Below are 21,367 nucleotides of genomic sequence, written 5' to 3'. Positions count from 1 at the left end.
TGCCCTGGAGTCCTCCCGTGGTCCTGCACTGGTGTGAGGAACCACACTGGTGCATACATGAATCCATGCACCGGGCCTCTAGTGTATGTATATCTATCTATCTATCTATCTATCTATCTATCTATCTATCTATCTATCATCTATCTAGATATAGATATATCTATATCTATATCTAGATAGATAGATAGAGATATATATAGATAGAGAGGGGCCTCTAGTATATATATATATATATATATATATATATATATATATATATATATATATAGAGAGAGAGAGAGAGAGAGAGAGAGAGAGAGAGAGAGAGACTTATTAGATGGAATTGGCTCATGTGATTATCAAGTCTGATAAATCCAAATCCACAGAGCCAATGTCTCAGTTCAAGTCCAAAAATGGGTTGGTACCTGCTTTGGTACAAGAAAGAGCTGATGTTTCCATTTGAAGTATGACTGGATAATTCTCTCTTACTCAGGGAAAAGGTGAGCCTTTTTTTTCCTTCAGGCCTTCAACTGATTAGATATGGCCCACCCACATTATGGAGGGCAATCTGCTTTACCTTTACTCTGTCTATCAATTTAAATGTTAATCTCACCCAGAAATATCCTTGCAGAATCACTCAGAATTGTTTCACCAAATATCTGGGCCCTCTGTGACCCAGTCAAATTGACTCATAAAATTAACCATCACAAATGTATTGATTACGCTTTTTTGTTGTTTTGTTTTAAACTACATAGGGCTCCACCACCCTCCCCTCCACCCCCCATTCACAAGATGATATTTAAGGCCAATTCAGGGGTATGTTCTGTAAGCATTGGAGAATGAGAACCCCTGCACTGAAGAAAGGAACATCTTTCCCCAAATTACCTATCTCTGATCACCAAGTGTAGAAGGAGACTCTTAAATATACACCTTTGTTTATCACTTCAGATCTTGGCTGATCGAAGTATTAAAAACACCTCTTCTAAATGCAATTCCTTTATTCTTAGAGCTATACATCATCATCATCATCATCATCATCATCTCTCTCTCTCTCTCTCTCTCTCTCTCTCTCTCTCTCTCTCTCTCTCTCTCTCCAATATTTATTAAATATTATTCTATGTCAAATAATCAAAGTATAAGATGACCATAAGATGTTCTCTATTTTTACTCTGTAGGCTATTTATATGTTCTATAAAGTTACATTATGATGTTAGTGAGTCCCCCTATATTTTTTTATTTTACATAAAACTCCAGAATTTTGAATTGCTGTGAACCTGCCACTGTATGCTTTCATAGCTCTTAATAAAGTAGTCTAGTAGAGAATTTCTAAACTACTCTAAGAGGCCAGTTTGTAGTGTTATGTTACTGTGTGTTTGGACCCAATCAGTGGTATTCATTGAAGTGTAATTTTAGCAAAGAATCCTTGCGTTTAAATAAAGGGGTTAAAATAACATACATGCCAACTTTGCACTTTTGGGGGGTTTTGTTGGTCATTATAAAGCTTAGTGCTCTTATATGGTGCATTTTCCTTTATGGTGTCCTTTTGGTGAGTTTTTGTGGTCATTGTTCTCTCCCCACTCACCTGCAAGCTCATCATCATCATTGAACATGCAAGGTACATAGAGCGTGAATCTGTGTGATCTTTTAAAATTAATAGGTGGATTCTCCTTTGTTACAAGAGTGCTCACTTGGGCCTCAGGAAGATCAACGGGGCACTCAGGGAAGAAAATCTAATTAAGTGTTGAAGACCAAGAGTCATTTACAGAACATTGTCAGTTATGTGACGTGAGAGGATGGAAGAATGAAAAGAGCTCATTCTGTGCAATTTAACAATACCTTTTTACAACAAGAAATGAGCAAAAAGGAAGACGAAAAATAAGAGTTATACTCATTAATAACTTCCATTCCGCATCTGGATTATTATACCTGAGGATGCATGATGAATCTGTTTCCCAGTTTATTATTCTCATGTATTCGTTTTTTCAGTAAACAGCCCATCATACATGAGGCACTGTGGGTAACTCAGAGATGTAGAAAGGAGATTGCTAAGGCTGGTCTGCTACACTGAAAAGAAAGAAAACAGTGCTGGGGCCCCTGGGGCCCAAGGAGAGTTCCTGGGCGCGGAGATTGGCTTCCGGGTGGAAGAGCTCAGGGCAGACCTCTGGGAGGCGTGGCCACCGGCAGATGCGCAGACACTAACCACCCAGGTAGCTACTGGGGCTGCGGTGGAGGAGGGTGGTGACCTGGCCTGGGGAGGAAGAAGAAGCCGGTGGCGTTGCTTTAGTGGTGAGCAAATTCAGGGACCTGACTACCCCGGGGGAGCAGCCTCGGAACACCGGGCAGAATCAGAGGCAGAATATGAACGCGACGCATTTCTTTTCACAAGGCCTCGCGAATCCTATTACGTAGTCTGCCCTCTAGTAAGAGAGATCCTGAGAGCTTTGCCTTTCTTGGCTGCCGGGCGGGCGCGCCTGTTGCTGCAGCTCTGCTGGCGAGCAGGGCCGCTGGCTCTGGCTGGAATTCCCGGCCCCCGGTCCCGGGTCCGCGAACCGGGCTGCATCCCGGGCTGCATGAGTCAGTCTTGCGCCGAATCTCGGCAGAATGGAGGAAGGTGCTATTTTGGGATAACAAGCATATGATCAGCCCTTTTGGGGGGCAGATTTCCCAGGCCGCTATGTTTGCAGAAAGAGTGACTTTCCAGAATGCCCGTCTTTCTGTTAGAACAACAGAAAACCATTTCGTGAAGTCATCGTGGCCTCTGTGGCCGAAAGGGGTTCACATTGGACATCCACAGCCCATTCATTGTGCTGTCGACAGGAATAGCCTCAGAGCAGTTTAAAGGAAGATGTTTATGTGTGGTTAATAAGCTACCTCCCCCCCCCCCCTTTTTTTTTCCAATGGCGGAAAGGAAAGCGGAGAGTGATTTGGACCCTGTGGAGAAGCTGGGACCATGAAACCCTAAAGGAACTCGCGTCTGCTCCCCGCCCCTTTCCACGCCCCCTCATTTGCTTTCCTGGCCTTCCTCAGGTGCAGCCAAAAAGCCAGCTTCCAGCCTCGAAGAGTTACTAAGAGGGCGTGTGCTGGCATTCCAACCAGGTTTTCTCTTTTTCTTACACATATCATTACCATCGCTAACAGTAAACATATACTCTTTTGGTAATAAGCCAAAACTAATATAATAGTTTATGAAAGGATAAAAAGAATGTGTGTGTGTGTGTGTGTGTGTGTGTGTGTGTCTTGATTTCAAGGCCTGTGAAGTTTGGGGACCTGCACCCTACTCGATATAGACAATATGACTGCTGTGAATGCAGTGGGTTTTAATCTTATTTCCAGATGGTGAACGCTCTGGTGTGTTTCTGCTTCACAAGCTTAGTCAGGCATACTTGGGAAAATACTTTGACTTTAGTGTGAAGTCCCTACCTTCAGGGAGATTTAAAACCTCTCTATTTCAGAGAGTCTGCTCCATCCTTCACTGTCATTTCTCTCTCTCTCCTTGGCCGCTTCATCAGTCATATGATTTGGACTATCACCTTTGCATGTTTTCCCCTAACTACGTGTCTATAAATTAATCTTGTTTCAATATGTGTAAGATGCATGTACTGAAGTGTCTGCTGGAGCTCTCTCCTTGGATTTGCACAGGCCACTCAAATGCAGTAAGTTCAGATTTGAACTACCTATGTCCCTCTCCCCATTGAAAATGAAAGCAAATGCAGTCAAGCTGATGGCTTGTCTGACATCCTGTCTTGGTAAATGGCACTTCCAATCCTCGTTGCCCAAACTAGGACCCTGTTCATCATAATCTGTTCCTCCTTCCTTTGTCAGCATCCTTTATATCCACTTACTTATTAAGCCCATGTGCTCTAATTCTTAGTTACTTTTAGATCTGCTGCCTCCTCATAATCCTCAGTCTAGGCACTGCTCAGGGTAGGGCCTTATCATGTCCCTTCTGCAAACTTTCATAGTTCTGGCCTCACAGCCTCGGTCTTATCCCTCCCCAGTCATTGTTTTCACACACATCTTTCTAAAATCCAAATATAATTTCCCATTCTCGCTATTACAACCTTCCAATAATTCCCTTTTCCCTATGGGATAAATTCAAGCTCATGTGTATGGCATACACATTTCTCAATCAAGAAAACTTTCAGATCTGGAGTCAGATCTGGGTTCAAATCTTGGTTTTGCCACTTACCAGCTGTGTGACCTTGAATGACTTCTCTGTGTCTCACTTTCTCCACCTGTGAAATGAGCATAATAAGGGTAGCTAGCCTGTGTTAAGCCTTACTTTTGTTCCCCAATACCTGCTACTCCTCTAATTCCAGACATTACATTTCTCTCTCCCTTCAAGTTACCTGTGCCCAAATGACCTGCTTAACAAAAGAAATGTAAGCAGATGTGGGAGGTGTCACTTCTGTGTGGAGGCATTCAGTTACTGGTACTGGACTCTCCAGCCCCCTTTTTCTTTTGATGAATTGTGAAAACATGTGTTGATATGTAGGTGCCATAAGAATGAAGTAGAACAGATGCTGAGCTAACACTTAGAAGACTACCCTGGAGAATGACCTAATCCCAACAGATGGTGTGGGTGAGAAACAAGCATTCATTGTATGAAGCAAGTGAGATGTGGGAGCCGCATGTCACCTCAGTACAGCTTAGCCTACACTGCCATTCTCCTCACTGTTGTGATAATATATAATGCACTAAGGCAGTGGTCGGCAAACTCATTAGTCAACAGAGCCAAATATCAACAGTACAACGATTGAAATTTCTTTTGAGGGCCAAATTTTTTAAGCTGAAATTATATAGGTAGGTACATTGTTATTAACTTAATTAGGGTCCTCCTAAGGCTTAGGAAGAGCCACCACGCTCAAGGGGCCAAAGAGCCGCATGTGGCTCGCAAGCTGCAGTTTGCCGACCACGGCACTAAGGCACTTGGCATGGTGCTTGGCTCAAAGCCAGTGTTCAGTTCATGGTAGCGGTGATTATGGTTATCTTTCCAGGTGATACTCTTCCTTTTTTCCTTTGGCATACTTTATTCCATAGGCACCTACCCCCTTGCTGTTTCACATGTTGGCATCTTCAGACATTCTCGATTGCTCCGCATGTACTGTTTTCAAGGATCTTGCTCAGATGATGAAATGTATTCACCCCTTAAGAAGCAGCTGATGTGGGTCCCCTACGGGATGCTTTCCTCACACTTTTGTCCACACACACATCCAGGGTTGACCCCCTGGCTGCTGTTTATGTATGTAGAGGACCTGTCGTTAGCATGTTTACCCTGGACTGTAGTCCGCTTACATGTCTGTCTCTCCTGTCAGGTTGTGGGGGATCCTAAGAGGAGGATTCTGCCTTGCTCACCTCTACAGTTCAGAACCTCAAATACGGTCTGCCTCAAAGTAGATATTGTAAAAATAAACAAATGTACAACTAAAGAGGGAGCTAAGACAGCTCCACCATAATATGACAAGTGACTGGAGCCTTCTCTGTTCCTCATTTCCTCTCAGACTCATCATGCCTTTGACTTTGTGACCATTGGCTGGTCTAGCTTTCTTATATGACAGATGAGGAGACTGACCCAAGCAGAGAGTACAAGTGGCACAGCAAGATGGTGTCAGACTCTGGAAGAGAAATGAGATGTTAGTGCCCTGTGGCCATAATAGGTAGGTCTGTGAGCTCCCCATGGGCAGGTGCAAGTACTAAAGTAATGAGAGCATTGCAGTGGGGTGAATGGTGGACCCCAAAAAGATATACCCCAATCCCAACCCCTGGTACCTGAGAATGTGGCTTTGTTTGGACAAAAGGTCTTTGCAGGTGTAATTCTCAAGATGAGGTTATTCTAGATTATCCAGGTAGGCCTTTAATCCGCTGACAAGTGTCTTTATAAGAAACACAGAGAGAAAAGTCACGTGAATGAGGATGCAAGGATTGGAGGCCCAGAACCAGCAGAAGCTGAAGAGACAAGGGAAGGTTCTCCCTAGAGCCCTTGCAGGCACCTTGATCTGGGACTTGGCCTCTACTACTGTTGTTTTAAGCCACCCAGTTAGCGGTAGTTTGTTATAGCAGCCCTAGGAAATGAATACAAGTATCATTTGGAAGATAAATACGTGTTTTTTTTCCCTTGGGCATACTTTTTTCAGGTTTTACTTTTTATAATTGTCTTGGTGAAATATTTTAGTCATTGTTTTTATAAAATAATAAAAGCCCTTTTTCTCTTTCTTTCTTTTTTCTTTCTTCTTTTTTACCTTTTCTTCTTCTAAAGTTTTACCAGTTCTATCAATTACCTTAGATTTTTCCCCTTCTGAAGTTGAAAGTACAGTATCCCCATTCATGTTCTCTTTCCCATGGAGCACTTCTTACTAGAAACAGGGACAAAGTTTTGAGCTTTGCCTTAACTTTGAGCCTCTGAGCCACTTCTGGTACCTGCAGTAAAACTGCTTGGTTTTCTCTGCAAAAGTCATGATCCTCATGGATTTCACATAGGGGCAGTGAGGATAAGATAAGAGGTAGTATTTGTGGGAGGTTTGTAAACTGTGAAGTGATATGTGGAGATGACAATTATATAGCTGGTATAAATGAGTGTGTACGGTATATATACAAAATATTGGAATCTGCCCTAACTGGTTTGGCTCAGTGGTTAGAGTGTCGGCCTGTGGACTCAAAGGTCCCAGGTTCGATTCCGGTCAAGGGCATGTACCTTGGCTGCAGGCACATCCCCAGTAGGGGGTGTGCAGGAGGCAGCTGATCGATGTTTCTCTCCCATCGATGTTTCTAACTCTCTATCCCTCTCTCTTCCTCTCTGTAAAAAATCAATAAAATATATTTTTTAAAAAAACACCAAAAAACAACAACAAAATATTGAATCTGAGAATATTTCATAAAGGTGCCCTCAAGACTGCTGCTCAAACTGATTTTATGCTATACTTTGCTGCCACCTTGTGACATTCCTGGTAATTGTTGGAGATGATTTTTCTAATAAACTTTCAGAGATTTTGTTTTTAATAAAGTGATTTTTTCTTTCAGAAAGAAGATGCGGAATATGTCTCTGAAATTGCTCAATATCATTCTAGGTTCCTATTTGACAGAAGCTAGGAGACTTGCTTTGGAAATATTATTTGAAAAATTATGGCTGTCTGGCCAACGTGGGTCAGTGGTTGAGCTTTGACCTATGAACCAGGTCATGGTTCAATGCCAAGTCAGGACACATACCCGGGTTGTGGGCTTGAGTAGGGGGCGTGCAAGAGGCAGCCAAACAATGTTTCTCTCTCATCATCGATGTTTCTATCTCTTTCTCCCTCTCTTTTTCTCTCTGAAATAAATAAAAATGTAGTTTAAAAATAATGTAAAATTATGACTGATAAATCTAGAGATTAAAAGACTTGGGGTGGTCAGAAAGACAGTCGACAGTGTTGAGGACTTTAGAGAGATGAAAGCACTGGCCCTATCTGGGGGGTCATCCACCCAATACTGATGTTGGAATTTCAACATTTCTTGCATATAAAGTGATTGTTCCAATATTCTGGGTTCCCAATGGCGGTTGGTCACTAGGTCTTATTAGCTCCTCTTTCCCAGTGTCTTCTTCATTTATTTCATAATCTCCAGCTCCATGATTATTGTATATTTCTGGTCCTTGTTTCTATTTCAATACCTGGTCTCCCTACCTCCATAATCTCTCATCTTCTATTCATCTTGCACACAGTGCTAGACACTTTTCATGAAGCTCTGAAAAAACAGTACGAAATAGTGACTAAGAGTAAGATCTGGAGCCAGACTGCTGGGATTTGAATCTAGCCTCCATCAGTTTGGTTCTACTTGCATAATCTGGGGAAAGTTCCTTAAGCATTCTGTATATCAGTTTCCTTACTTATATAATGATGATAGTATTAATGCCTACTTCATATGTTGGGAAAAAGATTAGAGGAGCTATTCCATTTAGAGTTCAATTAATATTTGCTGGTATTCCTCCCTACCAGCATGTGAATTCCTTAAATACAAGACTCTCCTGGATTTGTCTTTGCACCTTCAAATTGACATGTCACTTTACCATTGTAGTCATTTGGAGGCATTTTTGGTTGTATAGTAGGTGAAGGATCACTAAGCATTTGAAGGGTGCATCCAGTTCACTTGTTGGAATTCTCATATCATCAAAATACACCTAAGGCCATACAGTGATTTCCCGCCCCCCCCTAAATTATACAGAATTTTTTTCAAACTTGCTATATCTAAATTTAATAAACAGTGATTAACATTTGTTTAGTATTTAGTATTTACTATGTGATAAGCTCTGTTCAAAATACTTTTACAGTAGGTAAGACAATAATTCCATTCCAATCGTATATTGTCTGACCTATCAAAAACCACCTGCTACTCCAACTGCTGGCTTGTGTTGGAAAGTCTTCCCTAGAATACTTGAAGTGGACCTAGAAAATGCATTTCAGGAAGGACTAGAGCAGCCTGAACTTCAGGATGCTATAAGACTATATACATGGTCTAGTTTTTAGACTTGGTTCCATTGTCCTTATTTCTATGGTATACCCATTCATCTACCCTATAAATAATTATAAAGCATCCTCTAAATTCCAATGACATTAAGGTTACATAGAGATTGTGTCTTTCCCAAGAGTTCCTTAAGGGGAAATCTCATCTATCTGACACATAATCTCATATATTCATTCATTCAAAGTTTCTTCAAAACTTTGTGATCATCTACTATACAAAAATGGTGAAAATGGTGTCAGGTGTCATCAAGAATAGTAAATATGTTAAATATATTTTAAAAGTAGATATAAATATAACCTAGGAATCATTTTACCTTTTGAGATGAAAACTAAAATGGATGAAATTTTTATTCCTCATTCCTCATCTTTCTGGTGATTTTTCTAGGGAAGCTGTATTTCTCCTAGACACCTCAAACTCAGAACATGGCCAAATTTTGTTGAAGATTGGGAAGATGGGAAAGCTTTATATTCACAAATTACTTTTGCCAACCCACCACATGGAATTTCTCATTGACCCCATTTCTCTCTGGTATTTAGTTGAACATTACATGGTATCAGTTCTGCTATGGTCTGAATGTTTGTGTCATAAATTCATATGTTGAGAACCCAATGCCTAAGGTTAATAGGAGGTAATCAGTTAATAATAGCACAAACCTCATAAATAGTATTAACATCCTTACAAAGGAGAGCCCAAAGAGGTCCCTAGACCCTTTTGTGATGACACAGAGAGTAGTGCCAACTATGAACCAGGAAGTGGCCTTCATCAGAACTCAACCAGGCTGGACCCCTAATCTTGGACTTCCCAGCCTCCACAAGCCTGAGAAATGAATTTCTGGTTCTTATAAACTACCCAGTCTATGGTATTTTGCTATAGTAGCTGAACTAAGACACAACTCCATTCTTTCTTTTCACCTCTCCTCTCATCTCCTTCAGAACTACATTCTTAATTGCCTTTGGAACTATAATCCTAACCAGAAAGAGTTGTTGTCTTAAGAAAACTCTCCTTCCTATTAAACTAGCTAATATTTCTTTTTGTGATATACAGGAAACTTGAACTTTGAAAAAATGTAGGCACACTAAGTGGTAATCATCCATTATTACTAAAAAATGTGTATGTCTTATTATACACGTTTCTTAAACTTGAGATGTATTACCTCATTTAATACTTATAATATTCTATAATATAGGTATTTTTATCATCCCTATTTTCTCAGATAAGGAAACTGGGGCATAGAGAAGTTAGGATTCCAATCCAGGCAGTTTGGCTCCAAACTCCGTGCTTTAACTACTAAGGTGTACTACAGATCACTATATCTATTGACAAACTACCTATCACTACATTCATCTATTGATAATATCAGTTAAATGTTGAACAATTATGTAGTTTCTCTGTTTGTTTCAAGACACTAATGATATACACTTGCATTTAAATTAGCCAGCTTCTATCAGATGTCATCATCTGTGTGCTTTCACTTATATGTGGAATCTAAAACAAAAACAAAACAAAACAAAAACAGACTCATAGAAACAGAGACGAAAGTGATGGTTACCAGAAGGGAGAGGTTGGAGGATGGGTGAAAAGAGGAAGGGCAATACAGTCAACAATATTATAAGTCTACACAGTGACAGATGATTACCAGAATTAGTGGGGTGGTCGCATTGTAAGGTATTAAAATGTTGAACCACCATATTGTACACCTGAATGTAATATAACCAATAAAATATTGTATACAAATTATACTTAAATTTAAAAAAACTGTTAAAAAAATGCCATCCTTAAACATTGCCATTTTTCTTCTTGGGGTTTAGCTTCATTTTTACTCTTTAGGAAGCAATAATAAATTAAATTAACCTGGTTCTCCTCAGTCTCCAGTGTCAGACCATTGGCAACAGCTGGAACTAAGCTAGGAGGAAGATAGGATTGGCATGCAAAGTCATCATTGTATGAGCAACTGCTGAACATGTGAGTTGTTTATGTCAAAGAAGTAAGCTTTGTCACAGGTACTTTGCCATGATTTGAAGCAGAAGTTCTAGAATTTTATACATTATGTTTTCATTTAATACTAGAGGCCCAGCACATGAAATCGTACATGGGTAGGGTCCCTAGGCCCTAGCCTGTGATCAGGACCATCTTCCGCCTGCTCACTAGTCCCCAGTCTCGCCCAACCAAGTCCACCCACCCTGGTTCCTGTTGATCTGAGCCTGCAGGCCAGGGGGAGCGACCAAGAAGTTGGCATTCTTCCCGCTCACCAGTCCCAGTCCTACCCTGCTGCCTCCACCCACCCTGGTTCCCCTTTGGCCAACCAGTGATCAGAACCTGCGGGCTGGGGGGAGGGACCGAAAGGTGGTAAATGCACCTCATAGCAACTGGTTGATCGGTCATTCCAGTTGTTACGCCATTATGATCACTGGCCTTTTATTATATAGGATGGTATATATGGTCCATTCTCAGCTGTTAGGGCTCCTGTCCTAGCTAACTCTAAAGCTCACAGTCACATGTACTCTAGGGAAAGGAAACTAAAATCAGTGGAGCTATAAATTTTGCTTTTTTCTTAAAAGAAAGAAACAAAAAGAGGTTTGTGTTCTTTAACATATTTGAAATAGTTTAATGTGCATTTTTTATTTTATTAAATCCATTGTAAAGCCTTCACTGACAACTGGTTTTCTTGAATTAACTCTGAACCTTTTAGGTGTGTATTGGGAATCCTTCCCTGTGAGCTCTAAGCTACCTTTCTGACATGATGCTTTAGTTGTGTTTGACTATTTGTTCTTTTGAAATCAAGCCCTTTCCCTTTCTTGTGGCCTAGCCAAGACACCATGCTATGCTCCATTTCCTTTTTTCTATTTGCAAATGTGATTTTACTCCCTTTTGTTTCTCATAGATGGCACTTCACATATTCTACCGAGAATGGCCATTATTCTATTATTAAAATAAGAAAAATTGTCTACACCTGTCTCCTTTTTGAGTTGAGCTCCTTTGCTATTTAGCATACTGCCAGGAATTTGGACATCACTGCTTCTTCCTCTCTTTCAGTCTCGTATGCAATCAGTTACAAAGTTCTACCAACTGCACATCCTCAGTACCTCAACCTGTCCCCTTATCTCTATCTCCACTGCATTTGTCCTAGTTTCCTTCTGACAATTTAATGTCAGAATAACTCGGTCTCCTCCATCTTAATACTGGTACCAGAGTCACCCTTTTGAAATACATACTTGATTACAGCAAACCTTGAATTAAAATCTTTAAAGGGCTTTGATATAATAAAAGTCTAGGTTTCCTAGCCTGGCCAGCTGTTAGTGTCATTGGCTTGCATGGTATGGTGTAAGGAAGTGTAACCTAAAATATCCACTTTAATGTCTAATAAGAAAAACAGTGGTAGTTTATAGTAAGAACATAACATAAAGATCTATGAAAGGCTTTTTTTCATGAAAACAAACCAAGTGAACTTTTTTTCCAAGTTTCAAGAGTGGTAGTTGTATTTTAATGAGTTATTGCCATAGGGACATATTGTACATCAGGTATGGGAATTAGTTTTCCTTTCCAATATTTAGGTTAATAGTGCCAGTTTTTTAATTCATTTTAAATTTTCTTTTGTTAATCCTCACCCGAGGATATTTTCCCATTGATTTTTAGAGAGAGTGGAAAGGAGAGGGAGGGACAGAGAGAAACATCAATGTGAGAGAGGCACATCGATTGGTTGCCTCCTTCACATACCCAGACCAGAGCCAGGGAACCTGCAACCAAGGTACATGCCCTTGATCGGAATCGAACCCGGGACCCTTCAGTCCATGGGCCAATGCTCTATCCACTGAGCCAAACTGGCTAGGGTTACAGTGCCAATTTTTTTAAAAAACAGTTTGTTGTTATTGATGAGTAAGAATATCAGTGCATGTGTTTGGAGGGGTGTAAGTACAGCTGAATAAACACACGCCTGTCTTTCAATCTGTCTTCTTCTAACGCAGAATGGTGACATTATTAGAGAATAGCTATCATTGGAATTAATAATGCTCAGAATCTGACTAATGCATACTTTGATGAATCAGTTGACCTGTATCCTAGGTATGGCAAATGAGACGTATTAGTAGCATTGAAAATACAAGTGATGGCCACACAGTTGGTAAACAAATAGAAGGAAATGAAGCAAGCCCCTTTGGAAAGGGATATAGAAATGAAAGGTCTGAAGTCTGCTCCAAGTTGAGTCACTATATTATTAGTTGTAAATTATCTTGAGTGATTCATTTCCCTTCTCTGGCTCTCAGTTGTTTGTTTTTTATTGTTGTTTTTTCCTTTGTACAATGAAAGAATTGGACTGTGTAACATCTGAAATCTCTATAAATTTGAATATTTTTTTTAATATATTTTATTGATTTTTTACAGAGAGGAAGGGAGAGAAATAGAGAGCCAGAAACATCGATGAGAGAGAAACATCGATCACCTGCCTCCTGCACATCTCCTACTGGGGATGTGCCCGCAACCCAGGTACATGCCATTGACCGGAATCAAACCCGGGACCTTTCGGTCCGCAGGCCGACGCTCTATCCACTGAGCCAAACCGGTTTCGGCTTGAATATTCTTAATTGTAGAACCAATTTAATTGTGCTCTGATGTAGTCTCAAGTCAGCTACTAGGTGTGTTGGTTCTGGGGCCTTTTGGGAGGGTCTCAGGTACATACCAACATCAGACACTGCCTGTGACAGGCGCTGGGCTACCTGTTAGGAGCTACAACGTGATCCGTGGTTGGTGACTTTCTCTGCTGGGCTGGGTGTGTGGGGGAGAGGCCAAACTGCACATGGAGCCCAGCTTCCACTAGAACTAGGCCTGGTTTTTTCTTGAGTTAAGAAAGGCCAAGGTACCCTGAGTCCACTTCTGCCTGTTGGCTGCTCATAAGGCTTAGTCACTGAAAAGAGCTTCTGGTGGTACATGAGTTGTGCGAGGCAGGTTCTCAGTGAGCCACAGGTAGGGGTGAGTGGTGTTTACCAGGGTGATACAAATTCAAACTCAGTGCCAGTACTGGGTCTGAGTCCACTCAGCAAAAGTCTTAGAATGCACCAGGCCAGACATCATCTGCCTTGGGGCATGTGGACCTTTGCAGTGAGTCAGGGTCTTCCATTCACCTAAATATTTAATTAAAAATAACTTTCCTTATTCGTTATTATTATTATTCAGTCATATTAATTCATTCAGCAACACTTAATTGTCTTCCAAGAGCACTGCAAAGAATACAAAAAAGAAGATACATTTCTAATCCCCTAAAGAACTTAAAACCGGCTCCTAGAAATAATGCAAATATGATTAAGCAATTAGAAAAGAATAAAGAGTGCAATCTACAAGAAACTTGCTTCTTTGTCCCACCTTTCCTGAGTGCTACACTCACTTAAAAGTGGTCTCTTTGAAGTCTGCTCCAGTGCTGAACTGGAATGGAAAGCTAGCAGCTATACTGCTTATAGTTCTTCTTAGCATTGCTTAAAAGTATGGGAGCAGAAAAGAGAGACCCTGAAGTAAAACTAGTTTAAAAAAACTGTCACGTTGTAAAAAACCACTTTGTAAAGAGGAGTGGAGCTACGATACTGAGTGCTTTGGTTTGTGTTGTCAATATTCTTCATTTCAGTAGGCTCACTTCATTCAATCAATTTCCTTTTTTGAGGAAAATGCCCTGCCAGGAGTCACAGTTCGTATGACAAAGCAAATGCAGGGCTGTTCCTTAAGGAGTTTCTACTTTAGAGGTAGAGAGAGACATGCTGACAATGTGCTGACAGATGTGCTGACTTTCCGCCTTGCGGAGGGGCCGACATTTGGATTGGCCCTTTTAGAGTTTATTAAACTAGAAGAGATGAAGTGAACACTCTGGGCTAAGGAAAGAAAATGAACAAAGTCTCAAAAGTTCAAAAGTCTATGTCCAAGTAAAGCAAGTATAGGCTCATAATCCATTATCCATAATTTCTAAATCCAAGAAGCTCTGAAAACAATTTTTTGGGTTTTTTTTCTTAAGTTTGTAGCAAACTTATTTTTTAGCACAACCTGACATGGATTTACATGAGGCTGTTTATAATCTTCATTTATTCCCCTTATGAGAATATTTGTAGATTTCAATACAGAAATATCATTTTTTTTTATTACAGGTGCTGCCCCAGTATACAGCCTGTGCTAATATTTTATTCATTTACTGTATTACTTTAAAAATGCCATCTTGTGCCCCTAAACCTGAATTGCAATAAATTCCTTTTCCCAAGTGTTTCAGATATGGAACTGTGGGCCTAAAGTAATGATGAGTGATGTAATATTGTAGAAGGTATAGTCAGAAAGCTAGATAAAGACTGTGCTGGCTCTTGAATGTCTCATGAAAGATGCTGGAAAGTCTTCGCTAGGCTGTATTATAGGGATTAAAGAAGGTAGTGAAATATTCAACAATGTTTTATCAAAATTAGTTTGTATTCCTGAGCATACTCCACTTTAAATTTATTTCCCCCAAACAACCACTAACCCTGGGATATTTTTCTTTGCAGAAAATAGTGATGTCAGATGAAATGCCTTTCAGGGATAGATATTTACATTCAGCGTTTGTTCCCTTGTGAAGGTGTGTGGGAGAAATAGGGTTAGAGAAAGCAATATGAGATTGTGTTTGCAGCTTGCAAAGTGTCATATTATATAAATATGGTCAGGATTTGGTGTCCCCAGATGACTTTACTTTGAAAATGCAAACATTGCTTTCTGGAAGAATAAATAAATAAGCAAAAATCCCACAAGAAACAGTAATAGACTTCATTTTTTATCATATTCCCTAAGAAATAAATAGATTTTAATTAGGCTAGGAAAATTATTTGAAAATCCAATATGTTATCGTGTGTGTGTGTGTGTGTGTGTGTGTGTGTGTGTGTCCTAGTAAGTTTTAAACTCTGCTGTTGGAAAGAGGCAGTAAAAGTTTGGGAATTAGAAAATTGTATGCATCTCATTTTATTTTCTTTGCATATCTGGATAGTTGGTCTCTCCCTTTCCCTGAGTTTGTAATTAATGCAGGGACCCCAAAAATGAAAGTGCATTTTATTTTTATTTTAAAAATATCACTTAAAGGGTCTGGAAGCAAAGATAGGCACATCTAATAAAATTGTAAATTGGTATACTTTTCTCTCTCTCTTTTTTTTTTTACAGAGGAATGGAGAGGGATAGAGAGCTAGAAACATCAATGAGAGAGAAACATTGATCAACTGCCTCCTGCACACCCCCTACTGGGGATGTGCCCGCAACCAAGGTACATGCCCTTGACTGGAATTGAACCCGGGACCCTTCAGTCCATAGGCTGATGCTCTGTCCACTGAGCCAAACCAGTCAGGGCTAAATTGGTATACTTTTCAAAAAGACTACCTGGTAGCTTCCTTGGGAATATTACTAAATCCACTTCCTAGAAGTCATATTGCAATCCTTGTAAGTCTGTGTAGGAAATCAGAAAATTTCATCCAATTCATAGCTTATGCTTTTTTAGAAAATTTCAACATTTGATATTAGAAGTACTGAGAATAATAACAGCATGTTTACTGAATCCAAGCATGAAGCTCATATAGTAGGCTATGGAAGAAGTACTTTTTAAAAATAGTTTTTATTGATTTCAGAAAGGAAGGGAGAGGGAGAGAGAGACAGAAACATCAATGATGAGAGAGAATCACTGATCAGCTTCCTCCTGCATGCCCCCCACTGGGGATTGAGCCCACGAGCCCACAACTAGGACATGTACCTTGACCTGGAATGTAACCATGACCTCCTGGTTCATAGGTCAATGCTCAACCACTAAGCCATGCTGGCCAGATGGAAGAAGTATTTTTTGATGCTGTAACCTCAAGAGTTGTAGTTTGAATATTTAGCATTCTTAATTTAAAAATATGCTTATAGTAAAAAGAAAAGAAATATTTATTTCTGATTTTAAAAGTATTCAACATTAATTTTGGAAAATTAAAAAAATCCAGAAATACAAATTGATGATAACATCTGTGGAGTGTTTAATTTTCACAGGCACTGTACCTTGTGGTGCTTTATATACATGACCTCAGTTAAGCTTTACTGTGTGACTTATTATTGTCCCCATTTTATTTAAATAGAAAGTGATGTCTGGAGAGGCTTGTGACACGCCAAAGGCGCCCTTGGCCGTCAGTGGTAGAGCAGAAGGGAAGCCCAACAAGTCCAGTTCCAGAGATCATCCTCTGAACACACTGGACTGTCCTGCCTCCCCCCCCCCCCAGACGCCAGTAGCCACCATGTTCACTGAGTAATAGCCACTGTCATATTTTTGTGCACATGCCTTCATTCTCCCCACCGACCCCCCCATGTATCTCTTTTTCAAATATAATTGAAATCCTGATGCATGCTGTTTTTTCACCTTTGATGTTGGACTTTTTTTATAGTTAAACCTATTAACTACTAAAATGGAAAAGGTGTGATCTTGGCTTACTTATCCAGAATGGAGCCCGAATGCTGAGTGTCTAAGTGATGCCTTGGATTAAAGTCAAACCAACAATGGTAAAAAAGGTATTTGTTTTTTGCATTTATAGATTATACATTTTAAATACAGGAATGGTCAGTAGGTGATTTATACCATGTTATGATTTAATTTTTAAAGCCATCATTTAAACATACACTAGTCCTTGTTAAGCAGATTTCAAATCCTGGGGAAAAGAGACAAGGAATTTGTTGTGGGGAGTCTATAAGTGCTAAACTCGGCATTAAGCATTTTCTTCTTCTAGCCCCTTATATTGTGTTACCACAACTCTGCAAGGCAGTTTATTAGTCTCGCTTTACAAATGAGGAAAATGAAACTCAAAGAAGTTGAGAACTTGTCCATGGACACACATAGCTGGTAACTAGTAACATTGGGATTTGACTTAGGAATGTATGGCTCTGAAGTCTCAAACATTTCAAGCAATTTTGTAGTTGTACAAAAGGCCCACATATTTTTCTTATAGAGTTTTTTAAATTTTAGATTGAATTCAAATATCGTAAAATTCCACCCCTTTAAGGTGTATAGTTTAGGCAGAGGTCCTCAAACTTTTTAAACAGGGGGCCAGTTCACTGTCCCTCAGACATTCCACACATGCGCACTGCGGGCCCGGGACGAGTTGGCTGCTAAGCAGGACAGGCAGTGGCGGCAAAAACACCCAGCAGGCCGGATAAATGTTTTGGGCGGGCTGCATGTGGCCCATGGGCCATAGTTTGAGGACCCCTGGTTTAGGGGTTGTTGTTTTTGTGTGTGTGTGTGTGTGTGTGTGTGTGTGTGTGTGTGTATACACTCACAAGGCTATGCAAGAATCATCACTGTCTATCTAGAACATTTTTATCAGCCCCCAAAGAAACCCCTTATCCATTAGCAGTCTCTTCTTACAGAGTTTTGATGAAATAAAAATCTTCAAAATTGTTCTACTATAAGTCCAATTTTCTTTGATTCTTTCCTCAAGCAAAAATAGTTCTTATTTAGACAGATGTTGTAGAGTAGTTATAAAAATAACCTTAAATAACAGATGATTGACGTTGCTGGACATATTTTTAAATAAGAAAAAGATTATTAATGGAAGACTATTCCAGAGTTATCAATGTCAATACAATCCCCACCACCTCCATGATCATTACCATCATTTATTGAGCACTTGCTCTCTGGCAGGCACTATACTAAGATATTCTACTTCATTTAATTGTGGCAACAATCATTTTAATACTCACACTAGTGTGCAGGCAAGAAAAAAAGTTTGGAGAAGTGAATCACTTAAATGTCAGGGTTGAGAAGTTAAAACCAGGTCCGGTTTGATTTGAAAGCACAAGTCTTAACCACTGAATTTTTCCAAGTGAGAGGCATTGTATCAAAAGATAACATAGATCTAAAATGTTAATAACATTTGAATCCAAATGGAAAATTTACACAAGCCCAGGATACTGTAGAGGGTTATTCAGTGCTAGCTCCTAGAAGCATTATCCAGTGACTTGCATATCCACTGGATCAGATACATTCAGTGTTCACTTGCTTAAAGCTGTAGAAACCAGATCATTTTGGACCATCCATTTGAAAACAATGTCAATTAACCTATCCAATCAGAAATGGAAACAATTGCAAATTCAGGGAGTAGGAGGCCTTTCAGATTGGTGCTCTAGAAATTTCTTTATCCAGGTCTTTGCCTGTTGGTCTTCCAAGAATATTATGTTAGACTAGTCAACTAAAGGGTTCAAAACACTTATTTTCTCTTAGCTTGAGTTTCTTTTCACTCGTTTCAAGAACTCCTTTATATTTCTCATTCCTGACACCATCTGGAAGGTGTGTCATTGATTTTTAGGAAAGAGAATGCACAATACATGTTGCTTTTATATATAACTAGAGGCCCGGTGCACAAAAATTTGTGCACTCAGGGGGGTATCTCAGCCCGGCCTGTGCCCTCTCGCAGTCTGGAACCCCTCGGGGGATGTCCCCCTGCTGGCTTAGGCCCACTCCCCAGGGGTTTGGGCCTAAGCTGGCAGTCAGACATCCCTCTGGCAGCCCGGGAGCCCTCAGGGGATATCCACTTGCCAGTGGGGAGCAGGCCTAAGCTGCAGTCGGACATCCTTAGTGCTGCTGTGGAGGTGGAAGAGACTCCCACCACCACCGCTTTGCTGGCAGCTGGCAGCCTGGCTTGTGGCTGAGCAGAACTCCCCCTGTGGGAGCGCACTGACCACCAAGGGGCAGCTCCTGCATTGAGCGTCTGCCCCCTGGTGGCCAGTGTGTGTCATAGTGACCAGTCATTCCCAGTCATTTTGCTCTTAGGGTTAATTTGCATATTACCCTTTTACTACATAGGATTGCCATATTAGGTTACAATACATTTGATTAAGCCCTTATCTTCAGATGAACTATATGGTTAATTCAATCTTGAAAAAAATAAAACCATGTAACTATTCTAAGACACTGGGTGAAACTTTTGATTTAATCCAGCAGGTATTTGGAGACCATTTCTTATGTTCTGAGCAGAGTCTGTGTATAGAGGCAGGTGGTAATAATAGTATTATTATTACTGTTACTAATAGTATGAATACATTTCATACTTGCCATAAAAAGGAATAAACTGTGCATGTGTGTGTGTGTTTGAGGTGAGGAAATGTATAAAAAAGATATGCCCAACTAATTGTGATACAAGGCATGAGATGACAAATTCTTCAGCTTTTCTTGATTCTTCCAACTAGATCAATCCTCATCTCCTACTTTAGACACTATAGCATCATGAACTTTCCTTTTAGGCACCAATCATAGTTGCAATTGTTTGTATGATTATTTGGCTGAATTTTCAACAAATACTTTTTTTTTCCCATAACTCTATCAGACATAAAGGTTATAAATTAAACAAATGAAAGTTTGCTATGTGAAAGTTCTATGCTAAGAAATATACATAGATGAGCCCTAACCTATTTAAGGAAGGGTTTTGCTGGAGGTCATTCTGGACCCAATTTTTTAATCTTGCATACATGTATTCACTGGGATATGAAAGAAGGCAGGGTGTCCAAGCAAGGGGAAAAACATGTGCAAAGATACACACACATGAAACTTTGTGCCTCAAGGATATGAATGGTGTTAAGTTCATGGACAGAGATAGAGGAAGATGAGGCAAATTATTTAGGGTTTTTGGGGGGAGCTTAAGTTGTTGACTTCATCTTGAATGCTCTGAAAAGTTTCTGAAGAGCAAAATCCTTCAGGGATTTGAGTTTTGGGGTGATTATTTTAGCAGTGCGGAGGGTAAATTGAAGATAGTTGACAGTTGGATTGTCTTTCATAATAATGTTACAGTAGTCAGGCAAGAAGTGATGAGGGCCTGAAAGAAGATAGGAACAAAGTGGATGGATGTAAGAGATGTTAAAGAAATAATATCTCTACTAGCCTCTGACTGATGGGAGGTGAGTTAGCAAGCGGAGTCTTGGATGGTTTATAGGTTTTATTATTTGGAAACTGTATAAATGATGGAATCTTTTACTAAAATGTGCAACTCAATAGGTTTTTTGGGAAAGGGATGTATCCAGATTTGCTGTTTCATAAGTGCCTGTGGGTCATTTAGGTAAAGCTTTCCAGGAAAGCCTGGAAATATGCAACTAAAACTATGGAGGAGTCTGGTTAGCAGTCGTCAGCAGACTAAGACATCTGTAGAGGGATGCCCGAGAAAAGTAAAGAGAATGAAAGGATTAGAAGCTGCAACCCTGGAAACAGTAGTACTGGGTGATGGCCAGACAGAAAAACTGTGAAGTTAAATAGAGAAGTAAAAAAACTCGTTCTAGAAATAAGGAGGAAGAGTTTTGTGAAATAGAGAGTGATTAATAATTTTAATACATATAATTACAGTTTTCTGTATAATTAGGACAAAATGTGCTCGAAACTAGAATAGTCTAGTTAGTATATGGTGATTTTATAAGGAGAACATCAGTGAGATGTATGGGCAGAAGGCATCACTCAATAGGTTTAGGAAAGAATAAAAGTGGAATAATATAAGTAGATTCCTTTTTATGTGTTTAAGGAAGGAAAAAAAGATAGAAAGGAAGTGCACAAAGAGGAATTTTGAAAATTCTACACGAAGCTCTTGCTTGGTACATGGCAGAGTGTTCTGCAGAGGCACAAAGATATGCACATATGTGTACTTGTGAATGTATCTGTATGTATAATAAGCACCGTAAAGAGGGCTAAACTATTTCCTTACAAAGTACCACATCCCTATCAAGCCTTCACTACTACTCAAATCAATGGTTCCAGGGAGCAGTTTTTCTCCTCCTTCCTCTGTCCGGACCATAGATCTATAAGCATTTGTATGTGCACAGTTAAAGCTCACCATTATGAGAGCCAGCCTACTCCATAAGCCAAGACTCTCTCCTAGACCCAATTCTGAAAGTTGACACCAGTAAATACCAAATACTG

The 21,367-nt window shown here is 39.9% G+C and overlaps 1 protein-coding gene across 4 annotated transcripts in view; it reads left to right on the top strand.

Moving 5' to 3' along the window:
• FGF12 (fibroblast growth factor 12) overlaps positions 1–21,367 on the top strand; it is a 538,919-nt gene that overhangs the window by 126,628 nt on the left and 390,924 nt on the right. Inside the window, exons 1-2 of one of the 4 annotated variants that reach the window (XM_059687392.1) lie at positions 2,170–2,265; positions 2,888–3,075. The exons of 1 other annotated variant lie outside the window; for it this stretch is intronic. The gene's annotated coding sequence lies outside the window, so the exon portion shown is untranslated. Of the gene's footprint in view, positions 1–2,161; positions 2,266–2,887; positions 3,076–21,367 lie in introns of those variants that run through there. 2 more of the 4 variants (XM_059687394.1, XM_059687393.1) reach the window with 2 other exon arrangements.

Source organism: Myotis daubentonii, chromosome 3 (assembly GCF_963259705.1).
Source record: "Myotis daubentonii chromosome 3, mMyoDau2.1, whole genome shotgun sequence".
NCBI lineage: Eukaryota > Metazoa > Chordata > Mammalia > Chiroptera > Vespertilionidae > Myotis > Myotis daubentonii.
The sequence above is the reverse complement of the archived record's forward strand: the minus strand, read 5'-3'. Positions and strand labels throughout refer to the sequence as shown.